This window comes from Mustela nivalis (assembly GCF_964662115.1).
Source record: "Mustela nivalis genome assembly, chromosome: 3".
Taxonomy (NCBI): Eukaryota; Metazoa; Chordata; class Mammalia; order Carnivora; family Mustelidae; genus Mustela; species Mustela nivalis.
This window is the reverse complement of record NC_139022.1, coordinates 29,184,178-29,199,230: the sequence shown is the minus strand read 5'-3', so window position 1 is coordinate 29,199,230 and position 15,053 is coordinate 29,184,178. Positions and strand designations below refer to the sequence as shown.

General features: G+C 34.4%; 1 pseudogene across 1 annotated transcript; it reads right to left on the bottom strand.

Annotated features, from left to right (window-relative positions):
- Positions 1 to 285: 285 nt before the first annotated feature.
- On the bottom strand, positions 286 to 1,205 carry LOC309860638 (olfactory receptor 2L8-like; annotated as a pseudogene). The gene has a single exon. The product of its transcript is annotated as an olfactory receptor 2L8-like (transcript).
- Between the last annotated feature and the right edge of the window lie 13,848 nt (positions 1,206 to 15,053).

Genomic DNA, 15,053 nt, shown 5'->3' with positions numbered 1-15,053 from the left:
AAAGAAATGAAATATTAGTAAAATATTTCTGCCTACAAGTTAGTGGAAAATGCATTCCTTTTTATAGATGTAAAAAAAATATCACAAAGAATACACAAATAGGCCTTAGAATTAAAAATAAGTATATGGACAACCTCAATTTATTTAAACCTCTATATTAAGTTCTTTCACTCAAAGCATTATATATATATATATATATATATATATATATATATATATATTTCTTCACAATGGCACACAGCTGAGTTAACATGTAACTGAAGCTTTGGAATTAATGTATATTGTCTACATTTTCACAGTTTGGATTCTCTGAATCAGTTGTCTCAGAGCCCCCATCACTTCCTTGTTTCTCAAGCTGTATATGACAGGGTCAGTATGGTGTAGAAGACAGCAAGAATCTTGTTCTCTGCTGGTGATTGGAGGGTTCTAGGGTTTAGATAAGTATAAACAAAGGATGCGTAGTAGAAAGTGACCACAGTGAAATGGGTTCTGCAGATTGAATAGTCCTTCTTCCTCCCATTTGTTGATTGCATGTGGCAGATAGCATCAAGGACCCAGCCATAGGAGCATGCAGTACCAATGAAAGGAAACATAAGGCAGAGTGTGGTGCTCACAAACACTGTGTACTCATAAACCCAGGTATCCATGCAGGTCACATTTAACATGGCTAGAACATCACAGAAGAAGTGGTTGATCTCTCTAGACTGGCAATAAGCGATATGTAGAATATATGAAGTGTGAACACAGGAGTTGACTGAGCCCATTATCCAAGATCCTGTTATCATCAGCACTCATACTCCTTTTTTCATACAAATGGCATAGTGGAGAGTAAAGCAAAAGCCACGTAATGATCATAGGCCATAGAGGCCAATAGTAATCCTTCTCCACCAGCTAAAATCAAGAAGAAGAAACTCTGAACCACACACCCAATAAAAGAAATAAACTTATTTCCAAGATAACTGGATGCCATTTTGGGGACAATTGTGGAGATGTAGTTCAGATCTATGAGGGAGAGTTGACTAAGTATAAAATACATGGGTGTGTGGATATTGGTGTCCACATAGGATGAGGATGATCATGGACAGGTTGCCAAAAAGAGCCATTAAGAAAATGAGAACAATGAGAATGAAGAACAGGCCAATTCTTGAAGGTGGGAACAACTCCAATAATATGAAATCAATAAAAGTTTGATTGTAATTTTCCATGGGACATTAATTTAGTTTTTCTCTAAAAACAGACAAAATAGTAATAATAATAGTAAATAATAATAGCAAGTTAATAAAATACAGAATACTATTTTTATGTCCTTATTTTAGTCACACCATGATTTATTCATTGAACATTGCAGGTTTTAAATGATTTTTTTTTTAAAAAAAAATCCTGGGCGCCTGGGTGGCTCAGTGGGTTAAGCCGCTGCCTTCAGCTCAGGTCATGATCTCAGGGTCCTGGGATCGAGTCCCGCATCGGGCTCTCTGCTCAGCAGGGAGCCTGCTTCCCTCTCTCTCTCTCTCTGCCTGCCTCTCCGACTACTTGTGATTTCTCTCTGTCAAATAAATAAATAAAATCTTAAAAAAAAAAAAATCCTTAGTTTTGCTTCATAGATAAAACCTTGATGAGGCAAATGTCTGAGGCCAAAATACTTTCTAGAAATCTATGACTTTGTGAGAATAATGTATTTCTTTTAATAATAACTTGATTAGGATATAATATTATATTTCCTTACATAAATTCACTTATCTTCAAAGCATATTTTAGAAATTAAATGAATCATAGTAAATCAATGTAAATGCATAGATTATAGGCCCATATTAGTACATTATTTTTACCCTTAGGGTATTTTTCTTTTATATTTAAACCCTACTCTCTCTGAATCTGTAGTAGCCTATTAGATCATGTGAAGATCTAGATTACCTTTTTGTGTTCTTAAAATTTTAGCAGAACAGCTCCTTAGATGACTAATGTCATTATTTGCTTGTTTCAGAAATCTATAATAATTTTGTATTATCAAATACAATTTATGTAAAGCCATTTTCTTCTGCATCCTTACCTAACTTTTGAATGCTCAAATTAAATTAGACCCTTTCTCTGGGTATCTATAATCCAATTTCATTGTTGCTTCCCTATATGCTCAAGCTCTCATGAAAGATGTCTGTTCTGTCCATCTGTTTCTCAACATTTACATAACATTAAACATTGCTTTATGATATCGTTTTGTACTTATTCCTATTTTTATTTAAATTCAATTATCCAAAGTATAAGACATCATTAGTTTTTTTTTACAATATCAATAATTCATTAGTTGTGTATATCCCCCAGTGCTCATCATACCATGTGCCCTCTTTATTTCTTTTTCATCTATCTAAAACACTTTCTACATCTAGATAAGTGTTTAGTATATATATATATATATAATTTCTCTATCATAAATCCAAATGACATGACATGATAATGAAGAAATAAATACATTATAAATTTAATAAAAATTGGAGAAGGCAGTGGTGTGAATGGACAAGAGAAGAAATAGTTCAGGACCCTTAGGAAGAAGGAATTTTAAGAAAACTTTTTTTACATAAAAGAAAAAGAGAAATGCAATCTTGAGAATATTTTTTAATGAGAATGAGTGGAGGCATTCTCCTGAAGAGAGAATACTATCAGCAAACAAGCTCAGGATACTATTAGAAGTTGTTAAATATACAGTTCATATATTTTGTTTTATATAAAAGGAAGTGTCAGATAACAATAAGGTGTCAGATACTTCTGACATATACGTCAGAATATATATTCTGTTGGTTCTGACATATATATCAGAATATATATATGTCATATATATATATATATATATATATATATATATATATATTCATTTAAAGTTTCAAAAGAGAAGCTGGAGAAAATTGATCAGTAAGAAAACAAGAAAAAAATGAAACATAAAATTTTGACATTTAAGAATAGATTAGGGCGCCTGGGTGGCTCAGTGGGTTAAGCCTCTGCCTTCAGCTCGGGTCATGATCTCAGGGTCCTGGGATCGAGCCCCATATCGGGTTCTCTGCTCAGTGGGGAGCCTGTTTCCTCCTCTCTCTCTCTGCCTACTTCTGATCTCTGTCTGTTAAATAAATAAATAAAATCTTAAAAAAAAAAGAATAGATAATAGTAGGGGACCCTGTGTGGCTTGGTTTATCCTCTGCCTTTGGCTCAGGTCATGATCTGGGGTGCTGAGATTGAACCCTGAATCAGGCTCCCTACACTGCAGGAAGCTTGCTTCTCCCTCTCTTATTCCCCTTGCTTGTGTTTCCTATCTGGCTGTCCCTCTCTCTGTCAAATAAAATCTTAAAATAATAATTATAGAATTAATATAAACTAATTCAACATATATGTTATATACATATGTATAGTACAAACTAATTGATATACATGTTTAGATATAAACTAATTCAATATATGTATACACACATAGATACAAGTATTCTTAAAAATGCATGTGGCATAAAAATTAAAGAGTGAAAATTAAAATAAAACTTCTCTTAGAACTGTTATATATGATGTATACTATTTAAATACAGTGCAAAAAACACAAAAGCATTAATGATAAATTATTTATTAAAGATTTTTTGGGAAATTCTATCTTCTTGTAAACAATTTCTTGACAATTCTTAGTATCAGCCAAAAATTTATGTTCTTAAACTTCTTTATAGAAATTATAATGATATATTTAGAAGTTATATAATCAGAAGTAACCAATAAAATAGTATCAGGTTTTACAATAATGCTATATTTTTATATAAAGCCAGTAATTTCCAGAAAATTAAACAATGCCATCAATGCACGCCCCCAAACATAAAGTAGTATGTAACTGTGATGAGAGCAGGTGAGGAGAGAAAAAGGATGAAGGTGGTGATGGGAGCAGCATCTCATTCATAGTGGCCTCATTTACAAACCACAGTCTGGTATTTGGGATTTAAAAATCAAGTATTTGAAGATAAACATATTATTTAAAATATCAGGAGAGTATTGGACCACATAATTTAAGTATTCACTTTGGGTGTCAGGAACAGACCATCTTTTTTCTCTGTGATTTGTTGATGTCATGCCCATGAATTATTTTAATAAAATATTAAAGTCATATACAAATTATTTCACAGTTAATAATTTCCATATGCTCAAATAATTGTGTATGAGTATCTCCATACACATTGTAAAAGCTAGAGCAGGTCCTGGGTCTATTCAGAGCAATTTAGTTTCACATTTTGTGTGATTATGACAACTTGCTGAGGAAAAACTAGAAGAGCTATTTTATTTCCCTAGCATGGCATTTGGATTAAATATGAAACCAAATATCTTATTGATGTCATTGGTTATAATTTATATTCACAACTTCAATTTTGATAAGATGGATAATGTAATATTTATAATTACCAATGGAATTGACATTGTTAATATTCTTTTTTTTAAGGATTTTATTTATTTGTTTGATATACAGAGGCCACAAGTAGGCAGAGAGGCAGGCGGGGGGGGGGGAGCAGGCTCCCTGCTGAGCAGAGAGCCCAATGCAGGGCTCTATCCCAGGACCCTGAGATCATTACCTGAGCCAAAGGCAGAGGCTTAACCCACTGAGCCACCCAGGTACCCAACATTGTTAGTATTCTTAATTGTAGTCTATATGGGGTGATATGACACATATTCTATTAGGTAGTTAATATTATCCAGATTAATTATGAGAAAAAAAGAAAACAAAACCAAAATAATAAAAAGAAAGTCAAATTTCATCTTTGATGTAATTGTCACATGACTACCAATATAAAGTCATTTTGAATTATCTGTTTCTCCTGTTCTTTTTTTTTTTTTTTTGAGAAAGAGAGACAGAGAGAGAAACAGAGCTAGCACACAAGCAAGAAGAAGGGACAGAGAGAGGAGACTCCCTGCTGAGCAGGAAGCCTAACACAGGGCTGGACCACAGGACCCAGAGATCAAAACCTGAGCTGAAGACAGGTGCTTCATAGTCTGAGCTACCCAGGGGCCCCATGTTCCCTTTTTTGCTTTATGCTAATAACCTATATGTGATATCACTTAAAGAAATATTGCATCTGAAAGGGAAGCAACCTCAGCCATTGAATATATGTTTTGAAATCTAAAGTAATAATATTTTTTTCTTTAATAAAAAATAAATCAGATATATTCCTTCCCATGTTGCTTCTGTCAAAGGAAATGACAATGAGTAATCTATTTATGAACCATTTACAAAAGATATTCACATCCTGCTTTTTTTTCAATTCTTCTGAATATACACAGGTGAAAAGCAATCAGATTGTTTCTTACTGAGTTGCAGAATCCAGTCTTGAACCTAAGCAGGACTTGTACATGGAGAATACAGAACTATCAACTTTTATTGGCCATCTCCATTGGATGGAATCTGACTTGTGTCAAGATTTGTGCTAGAATTAAACTTTATTTGGTCCTGAACAGTGGTTCTTGAGGCAGGTGTAACCTAAAATTTTACACATGATAAACCAAAATTCAGATTTTAAGTGAGTTTCCTTGATTTTTCTGCTAGCAAGTTATCTTCTTGATGAATATATATGAATATATATATATATATATATATATATATATATATATAAAAGAATATACATATATATATTTAGAGAGAGAGAGAGAATTTAAATTGATTTAAGTTATTAGTTTTTAAAATCAGTACTTTTTAATGGAAACAACTTGACCAAAAATCTGTCACAGAATTTTGAGACCCATTAAAACAAAAGTTTAATGAGAAAAAAAAAAAGTGATTCTGACATTAGTAGATATCTCTTTACTTGTTCAAACTAAAATATGTATATATATATATATATATATATATATATATATATATATATATATAAAAGAATGAAAGTTTTTAAAATAGAAATGTACTACAGATAAAAGAGGGCCACGGATATATATATATGACAAGTTCCTTCATGCCCAAATAAACTGGTTTAGTGTTTAAATTTTGCTCATTTTAAGATCTTTTTCTATTTCCTCTTCTGCTTTAATTACCACATTATCACTTGTTCCCAGAAAATATCCCACTTTAAGGAATGGTGCAGAGAATGTAGACATAATTTCTAGATCCTCCAAAAGAACTTCAGTTAATGTTTCACTCCCAGTACCAAAGTGTTCCCAGGTTACTTTAATCACAGAAAATTACACATAATATCTCCTCTCTAAATCAAGTTATAGATATGCATATGCAAGACATATTGAGTTTCCTACATCATGATGAGGAAAATTTTCCAATTGCACCACAACTTTCAAAGTGATGGAAAATTACCATCACATGAATTCAATATCCATAATATTCTTGCCTAGATTTAAATATTATGTGTTTATATTAAAAACAAATATGCTTAAATACAAAAACTTTAAAGTCACATTAGTGCTCTATATATTTATAGATGGAATATATTTTTAAAATAGTTTTATTATTTTAAGGATAAAAAACTGATTTCTATAGATTTAAACTAAACTGTTTAAGACCATATAGTGTTACAGTGGCAGATCATGTGGGGTCATCTCTAGAACCTAGATGATGCAGACTTTTCTCCTGAAGCAGAGATTGTTTTCTATATCATCTTGCCTTCAATTTCAAAGAAAGACATTTCTGACCATTAAATAATTTGGTCTCATTTTCTCTGATCATTTACAACATACATCAAAAATATAAGATTACTAAAAGAGACTTAAATAAGATTTCATGGAAGTTTTATAAGAAATAACAGATTAGGCTTTAAAAATAATCTAATTGTAAAAACTCTCCAGTATATTTTCATCAATTTGGGACACTCTTCTCAATATCTTTGAAATAGTCTAAAATGTTTAGATTTCTCAAGAGGGAAATTTCTTATTCACCATAAAGGGAATAATCCTATAAAAGAGGTATCAGACCAGATTCTCAGGAGAAGTTTGAAACCATTGATTTCAAAAAGTCTACCTTAGTTCTTTGAAATGTTTCATTTGTATTTGCATATCCCTAGGTAATAATTACTTTACACTGATATCAATCACTTAGAATTTATACCATTGTGAGATGACTTTTAGTGATTCCAAATCAGATAACCCAAAAACTGTCCTCTGAGGTGTTGGCGAGCATAATTCTACACAATATCCTTTCATGGAATCTTACATAAGGTTACACATCCTTTCAAGTGTTTCCACTAATTCTACTAAAAAAAAAAAAAGACAAATAATATGTTTGTGTATTTTAGTTACTAAAAACTAATAATCATATTATATATATAAGAAACATGTGATTTGATTGTTTAAAAGAGTATGCAACTTCAGAACCATAATTATTTTAGTGTAGAGAGATCTAGAATACACAGTGATTGTACACATATATATTTGAGCACCTCTAATAATATGGCTTTTTTTTGAAATTTCATGCAATGAACAAGCATTTGTAGGTAGATAAATAGGAAAAAAAACTGGACAGATATTTTGAGAGATGAAAAGAAAATAATTACTTGTGGATATACTTGGAGTTTGAATTTAGACTGAAGTTGGGTTTTTTTTTATTTTATTCAAAAGCACATTACACATAATATGGCATCCAAACTAGACCTAGCTCTAATTTTGCAACTTAGAAATAAAAACTTGGCTTAATAGTAAATTTGACTCTGTGAGGCTCATCTATTGATGAGCAAATCAAAATGAATGGAATTAAGGGGCATTGTGCTAAGTGAAATTAAATCAGAGAAACACAATTATCATATGGTTTTACTCACATGTGGAACATACAAACTAGTGCAGAGGACAAGGGTGGTGGTGGGGAAGTAAATGGGAAGAAATCAGAGAGTGAGACATACCATATAAGACTCCTGACACTGGAAAAAAAAAATGAGGGTTGTGGAAAGGGAGGGGAATAGGGGCCTGGGATAACTGAATGATGGACATTAAAGAGAGCATGTGATATGATGAACACCAGGTGATATATTCCACTAATTAATATATATGGAGAGAGAGAGAGAGAGAGAATATATAATTATATATATATATAATTATATATATAATATATAATTATATATATATATAATTAGCTAAGGTATAAGGTATAGGTATATACAAGCCAAGGTATAAGGTATATACAGGATATAGTACTATACCTTGGCTAATCAAATTTAAATAATACTAAAAAAAACAAAAATGAAACATAAACTCACATCTGTTAAAGTGAGGGACGGGACTGGAAGAGATTATGCTGAGTGAAATAAGTCAAGCAGAAAGAGTCAGTTATCAAATGGTTTCACTTATATGTGGATCATAACAAATAGCATGGTGGACATGGGGAGTTAGGAGAAGGGAGTTGGGGGAAATTGGAAGGGGAGGTGAACCATGAGAGACTATGGACTCTGAAAAACAATCTGAGGGTTTGAAGTGGCGGGGTTGTGGGGGGAGGTTGGGGGAACCAGGTGGTGGGTATTAGAGAAGGCACAGATTGCATGGAGCACTGGGTGTGGTACAAAAACAATCAATACTGCTATGCTGAAAATAAATAAAAAATAAAATTTAAAAAGTGATTATTATCAAAGAGATAATAAGTGTTGGGCAGAATACAGAGAAAAGGGCATCCTTTTACATTGTTCTTGGGAATGCAAATTGGTATAGCCATGATGTAAAAGTATAGGGGAGTTCCTCAAATAATTAAAAATAAAAATACATGATCCCACAGTCCCACTTGTAGGCATATATACAAAGGACATAAAATTTATGTCTTTTTTAAAGGAATTTTAAAATTTTATTTATTTAACAGAGAGATAGAGCAAAAGTGAGAAAAGCAGCAAACAGGGGGAGAGAGAGAAACAGGCTCTCTGTTAAGCGCAGTGAAGGAGCTTCCTCTGTTAAGGAGCATGATATGGGGCTTGATCCCAGGACCTTGGAATCATGACCCAAGCTGAAGGCAGCAGCCCAACCTACTGAGCCATACTGGGGCCCCTAAAATTTATATCTTGAAGCAATATCTGCACTCTTATGATTATTCCAACATTATTTTCAATAACCAAGATATGTAAATAAAACTAAGTGTTCATCAACAAATGAAAGGATAAAGTGTGGAATATATATATTAAACCCAAAGATTCCATCAAAAGACTGCTAGAACTGATAAATGAATAAATAAATATCAGGATTTTTTTAAAAAAAAAGACAAAATCAATTCCATTTCTATACACTAATAATGAAGCACCAGAAAAAAAATTAAGAAATCAAACTCTTTTACAATTAAAATAATAAGATACCTGGGGATAAACTTAAACAAAGAGGTAAAAGACCTGCACTCTGAAAATTATAAAACACTTATGAAAATAATTGAAGAGAACACAAAAAATTGGAAAGACAGTCCATGGTGATGGAATGGAAGAACAAATATTTTTAAATATTATTAAATATCTTTACTACCTAAAACAGTCTACATATTTATTCAATCCCTGTCAAACTACCAATAGCATTTTTTTTTAAGATTTTATTTATTTATTTGACAGAGAGAAATCACAAGTAGATGGAGAGGCAGGCAGAGAGAGAGAGAGAGAGAGGGAAGCAGGCTCCCTGCCAAGCAGAGAGCCTGATGCGGGACTCGATCCCAGGACCCTGAGATCATGACCTGAGCCGAAGGCAGGCTTAACCCACTGAGCCACCCAGGCGCCCTACCAATAGCATTTTTCACAGAACTGAAACAAATAGCCAAAATAATGTAGGGGGGGGGGAAGCATAGATGAAGGCATCACAGTATTACACTTCAAGATATATTTCAAAGCTGTAGTAGTCAAGACATATGGTACTGATATAAAAATGGACACATAGACCACTAAAACAGAATAGAAAACCTGGAAATGAACCCATAACTATATGGTCAATTAATCTTTCAGAAAGCAGGAAAAATATTCAATGGAAAGAAGACAGTGTCTTCAACAAATGGTGTTGAGGAAACTGGACAGCAACATGCCTTGTAAAAGAAGATACTTCTATTTGCAAAGATATAGATGAAAGTGGAGGACATTATGTTAAGTAGAATAAGCCAAATACTGAAATACAAACATTGCTCAATTACACTTGTGTGTGTAATCTAAAATGGTAAAGTCTTAGAAAAAGGAAGTCAAATGACTGTTGGCCAAAAGCTAAAGGGAAGGAGAAGTTATTAAGATTGGGTTAAATGCTCTAAAATTTCCATTATGCAAGATGAGTAAATTTTGGAGATATGTAGAGCGAAGTGAATATAATGAACAATACTGTGTTTTTTTTTAAATTTATTTATTTTTAATTTTTTCAGTGTAACAGTATTAATTATTTTTGCACCACACCCAGTGCTCCATGCAACTCGTGCCCTCTCCAATACCCACCACCTGGTTCCCCCAATTTCCCACTCCCCACCCCTTCAAAACTCTCAGTTTGTTTTTCAGAGTCCATAGTCTCTTATGGTTCACTTCCCCTTCCAATTTCCCTCAACTCCCTTCTCCTCTCCATCTCCCCTTGTCCTCCATGCTATTTGTTATGCTTCACAAATAAATGAAACCATATGATAATTGACTCTCTCTGCTTGACTTATTTCACTCAGCATAATCTCATCCAGTCCTGTCCATGTTGCTACAAAAGTTGGGTATTTGTCCTTTCTGATGGAGGCATAATACTCCATAGTGTATGTGGACCTCAATAGCCGTTAGCTTAGTTGCAGAAGGCACATCCTCTGTATTTTTTTTTTTCTGTTGGGCATTCCTCCTCCTAGTCATTTTGATGAGAGTTAACTGAATGAATGTAGCTGGATGTATTGACCGTGGTGCAGTCAAGGTGCACCCTGGAACGCCTCTGAGCAATCTGGCTTCCCTACCCAAATGAGAGAAAAAAGAAAAGAAAAAGAAAAATTAGAGAGATACAGGAAAAAAAGGGAAGAAAAAAGAGAAGGTTTAGCCCAAATGGGCCCCAAGGTAAGATTTAGGAATTATACAAACAAAAACAGACAAACAAAAAATCTGAGAAACTGTATGACAAGAGAAAAAAATATATATGTGCAAATAAAAGAACCTCGTCAAAAAGAACCCTAAGTAAAAGATTTATACACTATCAGGGCAAACACAAAAACACAGATAACTGGTGGAAGAAAAAGATGGGAGGGTGGTAATAAATTCTCAATGTGGACGAGGAAGGTTGTTTTGATTCTTCCTGGATGTATCTTGATATCTTTGTTAAAGGACTCAACTTTCCTAAGATAAAGGGGGATTAAAAATTGACTTACCTATGGGAGGTCATTGATTGGTGAAAAGGGATTACCTTGAAGTTTAACTCTATATGAATGTTAGAAAATAAAAATAAAAAGGAATAAACTAGACAAAAATAAACTAAAATTAAAAAAAATAAAAATATAGAAATGCAAACAAAAAACACAGGTGTATTAATCAAAAAGTTCAGGTTAGAGGGTTATTATGGAATTTGATGTACTGGAAAGCTCACTGTGATGGTAAATAGGTTAAAAATTATCTATATAAGAAAAAAAAATGAACCAGAATATTGGGAATGAGTTAAAAATAAAAGTTGTCCTATGAAGTAGTGGTGGTTGTTCTCTTGCCTTTTTTTCTTTTTCATTCCTTGTTGGCTTTCTGTGGGAGGGGCCTGCCACGTGGGTTTTCAGTCAATGATGTTTCCTGAATTAAGTCCTCCCGCCACCCCTCAAGGGGGTGGGCTCTGAGGAAACCATTTTTTACAGGATTTTGTTCTCTGGAGGTTTTATGTTTGTTCATAGGAAAGCAAACTGAACCCTGACCTCCGTCTGAGAGAGAAGCCTCAGTCTGGCTACAGGGCCCAGATATATACCCCCTTGGCTGCTGGCAGAGTGGGTCCACATCGTGGTCCCTGGGGACACAGGATCTTCTGTTTGTACCCAACACCAACCAGTGGCGGCTGTCTGGGCAGCTCCAGACTGCCAGTAAGTTTCCAAGCAGCAATCACACACTGAGATTTTCCCCTGGCCAGGGCTGGGAGTGCCTGGTTTTTCTGGTTCTAAGAGCACTGGGCTTGTGCGCACCTCTCAGGGGAGGGAGAGGGTCACATGTGCTCAGTCTCTGGTGGAATGGCATGAGTATGAGAGCACCAGGCTGGGCCTTTGGACACCTCTCAGGGGAGTCTGTGGGGCACGCATGGGCCTGTCTCAGGCTCTGGTGGAATGGCACGGATCTAAGAACTCGGGGTTGGGCGGGGGGGCTACGGCTTTGCACACCTCTCTCAGGGGAGTGGGAGGGGGGTTTGCATCTCAGGCTCTGTAGCACCTACCCTCTAGCTCTGGAGCCTCTGCCATCTGGCGAGGCCCCTAGCCCCTCACAGAAGCCTGACCCCATGCGTTCTCGGGCGCACTAGCGGCTCAGGACCAAGATCTGGTTTCTTCAATGCGCTCTCTCTGGCTCAGTGCCAGCGGAGGATGTCCTGGGTCTGGGGACTTAAGCCCCTGTCCCTTGCCTCCTGGATTCCTGCAATTTCCCCCCATGATCCTTTGTTCTCTTTGAGTGCTTTCAACCAGACTCCAATTTAATGCTGGTCCCCAGATGCAGGGCACTCTCGGATTGGGGTATACTTTCCAATCGGTTGCCTCTGGTGGGTCCCTTCCCCTTTTGTTTATCTTCTGATATTAGTCCCATGTTCCCACTGCACTTTACCTGCCCACTGGTGTCTTTTGCCCCTGTAGAGATCCAGACATGTATAATTCTGATCTGGCTGTTTTCTTGGGTGATCGGAATTCTTTGGTAGGTAATCAGCTCACTTTAGGGTACAGGTTGAAAAGGCGCCTCCTCCTACTTCCCCGCCATCTTGTCCTGGTCCAGTACGGTATTTTATAGTCAAAATTTCTAAGAAAGTCAATCATAAGTGACCTCAGTAGCTAATAGAAAATAAAGATTAAAAAAAATGTAATTTGCTGAATATATTAATTGGCTTGATTGTGGTGATTATTTCACAATGTGCATTTGCATTAAAACATCAAGTTGTACATTTTATAAACATATAGGATTTATATTTAATAAGTATACATCAATTAAGCTTGAAGAAAAATAAGATTTTTAGAGGATTGCCTAAGATAATATATCTGGGTTAATTAAAATATGCTTAATGTAAGTCATCACTGAGCCATAGCTGTGGCACTTACTATCTTTATTATGATCATCCAGAAAATCAAGAAAGGTATAATCAAAGTATTTTCATCTATACACCTAATATTCCTAGATTCATCATCAGTATAGTTCCCAAATTAGCTGTGTACTATTTCCATCTGATTTTCACAATGTGTCCAAATTTCTAATCTAGATATAATTATTTCACTTGAAATTCAGTTATACATACAGAAAGGTAAAAGATAAAATACAAAAGTTAAATACAGAAAGCAGTAAAAGTAGTCACAATTTGTGTGTGGAACAAGAACTAGATAACTAATATATCAGATAGATAGATAGATAGAAATAGATAGATAGATTCTTTAATTCTTTCTAGATGTTCTTTAAATTTAGAAAATATATAACTGCCCCAGAAACAAAGAAATTTTGCTTTTATTATTTTATCTTTCTTTTAAGTTCAATTTTCTACTTGGAACAAAATTAAAACAAGGAATCATTTAAATAGAAATAACAGATTCAGGGGTGTCTGGGTGGCTCAGGTCATGATCTCAGAGTCCTGGGATTGAGCCCTGCATCAGGATCTCTGCTCAGCAGGGAGCCTGCTTCCCACTCTCTCTCTGCCTGCCTCACTGACTACTTGTAGTCTTTGTCAAATAAATAAAATGTTTTAAAAAATAACAGATTCATATAATTTAAAACAGTATATGAGCAATAATAAGTTTTCTCTGACAAACATGTAACCACTGTGCTCATTGGCAAATAGTCCTCAGAAAGAACTGGGAAAGGAGAAACAGGCTTCTAGTTATGAAATGAATAAATAACAGGAGTAAAGAGTACAGCATAAAAATATAGTCAATAATATTATAATGGTCCTGTATGCTGCTAGATAGTAACTACCCTTATGGTGAGTGTAGCATATATATAAACTTGTCAAATCACTTTGTTGTACACAAAAACTAATGCAATATTGTGTGTCAAACATACTCAAATAAAAAATAAACTTTTTACTTTGTAAAATTTGTACTTCTATATTTTTACACAAAATATCAAGAAAGAAAAAGGAAAATCTATTCTCTTCTATTGTCATTGAGGATATGGACACAACATGTTAGTTTTGTACCTCAAACTTCACATAAGGCCATTGAAAACCCATGCCAATATGACTCAATCCTACATTTTACAAAGAATCACTTCCTTTCGCATTTAGACAGCATATTTATAAACTAAGAAATCACTACTATTGTAAAAATACAAATATTTCAATGCAAACTCCAGTTAAAATCTTCTAATTCTGGACTTGACCAACTCTAACATAGAGTAAGTCACTAATTTATTAAACTAATCACCTTAATATTCTAATAATTCTTTGTAAAGAATTTTACTTACTCGTTTGTCAGAGAGAGAAAGAAAGAGTAAACAAGCTGAGGGAGCAGAAGGCAGAGGGAGAAGAAGGATCCCCGGTGAGTAGGGATTTTTTTTTCCCACAATGCAGGACACATACTAGGATCCTGGGATCAAGATTTAATGTGAAGGCAGACTCTTTAACTGACTGATCAACCCAAGCATCCCCATTCTAATGATTTTAATCAAGACAGTAATCCAAACTGACATAAAGATAAATGCAATGGAATCAACATTTATATGAGTACATCACATGCTTCCCTGAAAGTAGTTCTACTCCGGGAGAGTATAATTCATGTTACACACAGCAAAATAAAGCATTTCCAACTTAGGTACAATTTTTTTACATCTCCAGTGCATTCATCATAGGATATGGCACAATGCATATTCCCTTCCATGATAAATATGATTTATATTTCAAATACGATTGTTTTCTCAATATATGTTGGTTCACTTCTAGAACAGATATATATTTTTAAAACTTATTTTTAAGTATTTTCAGCATAACAGTATTCATTATTTTTGCACCACACCCAG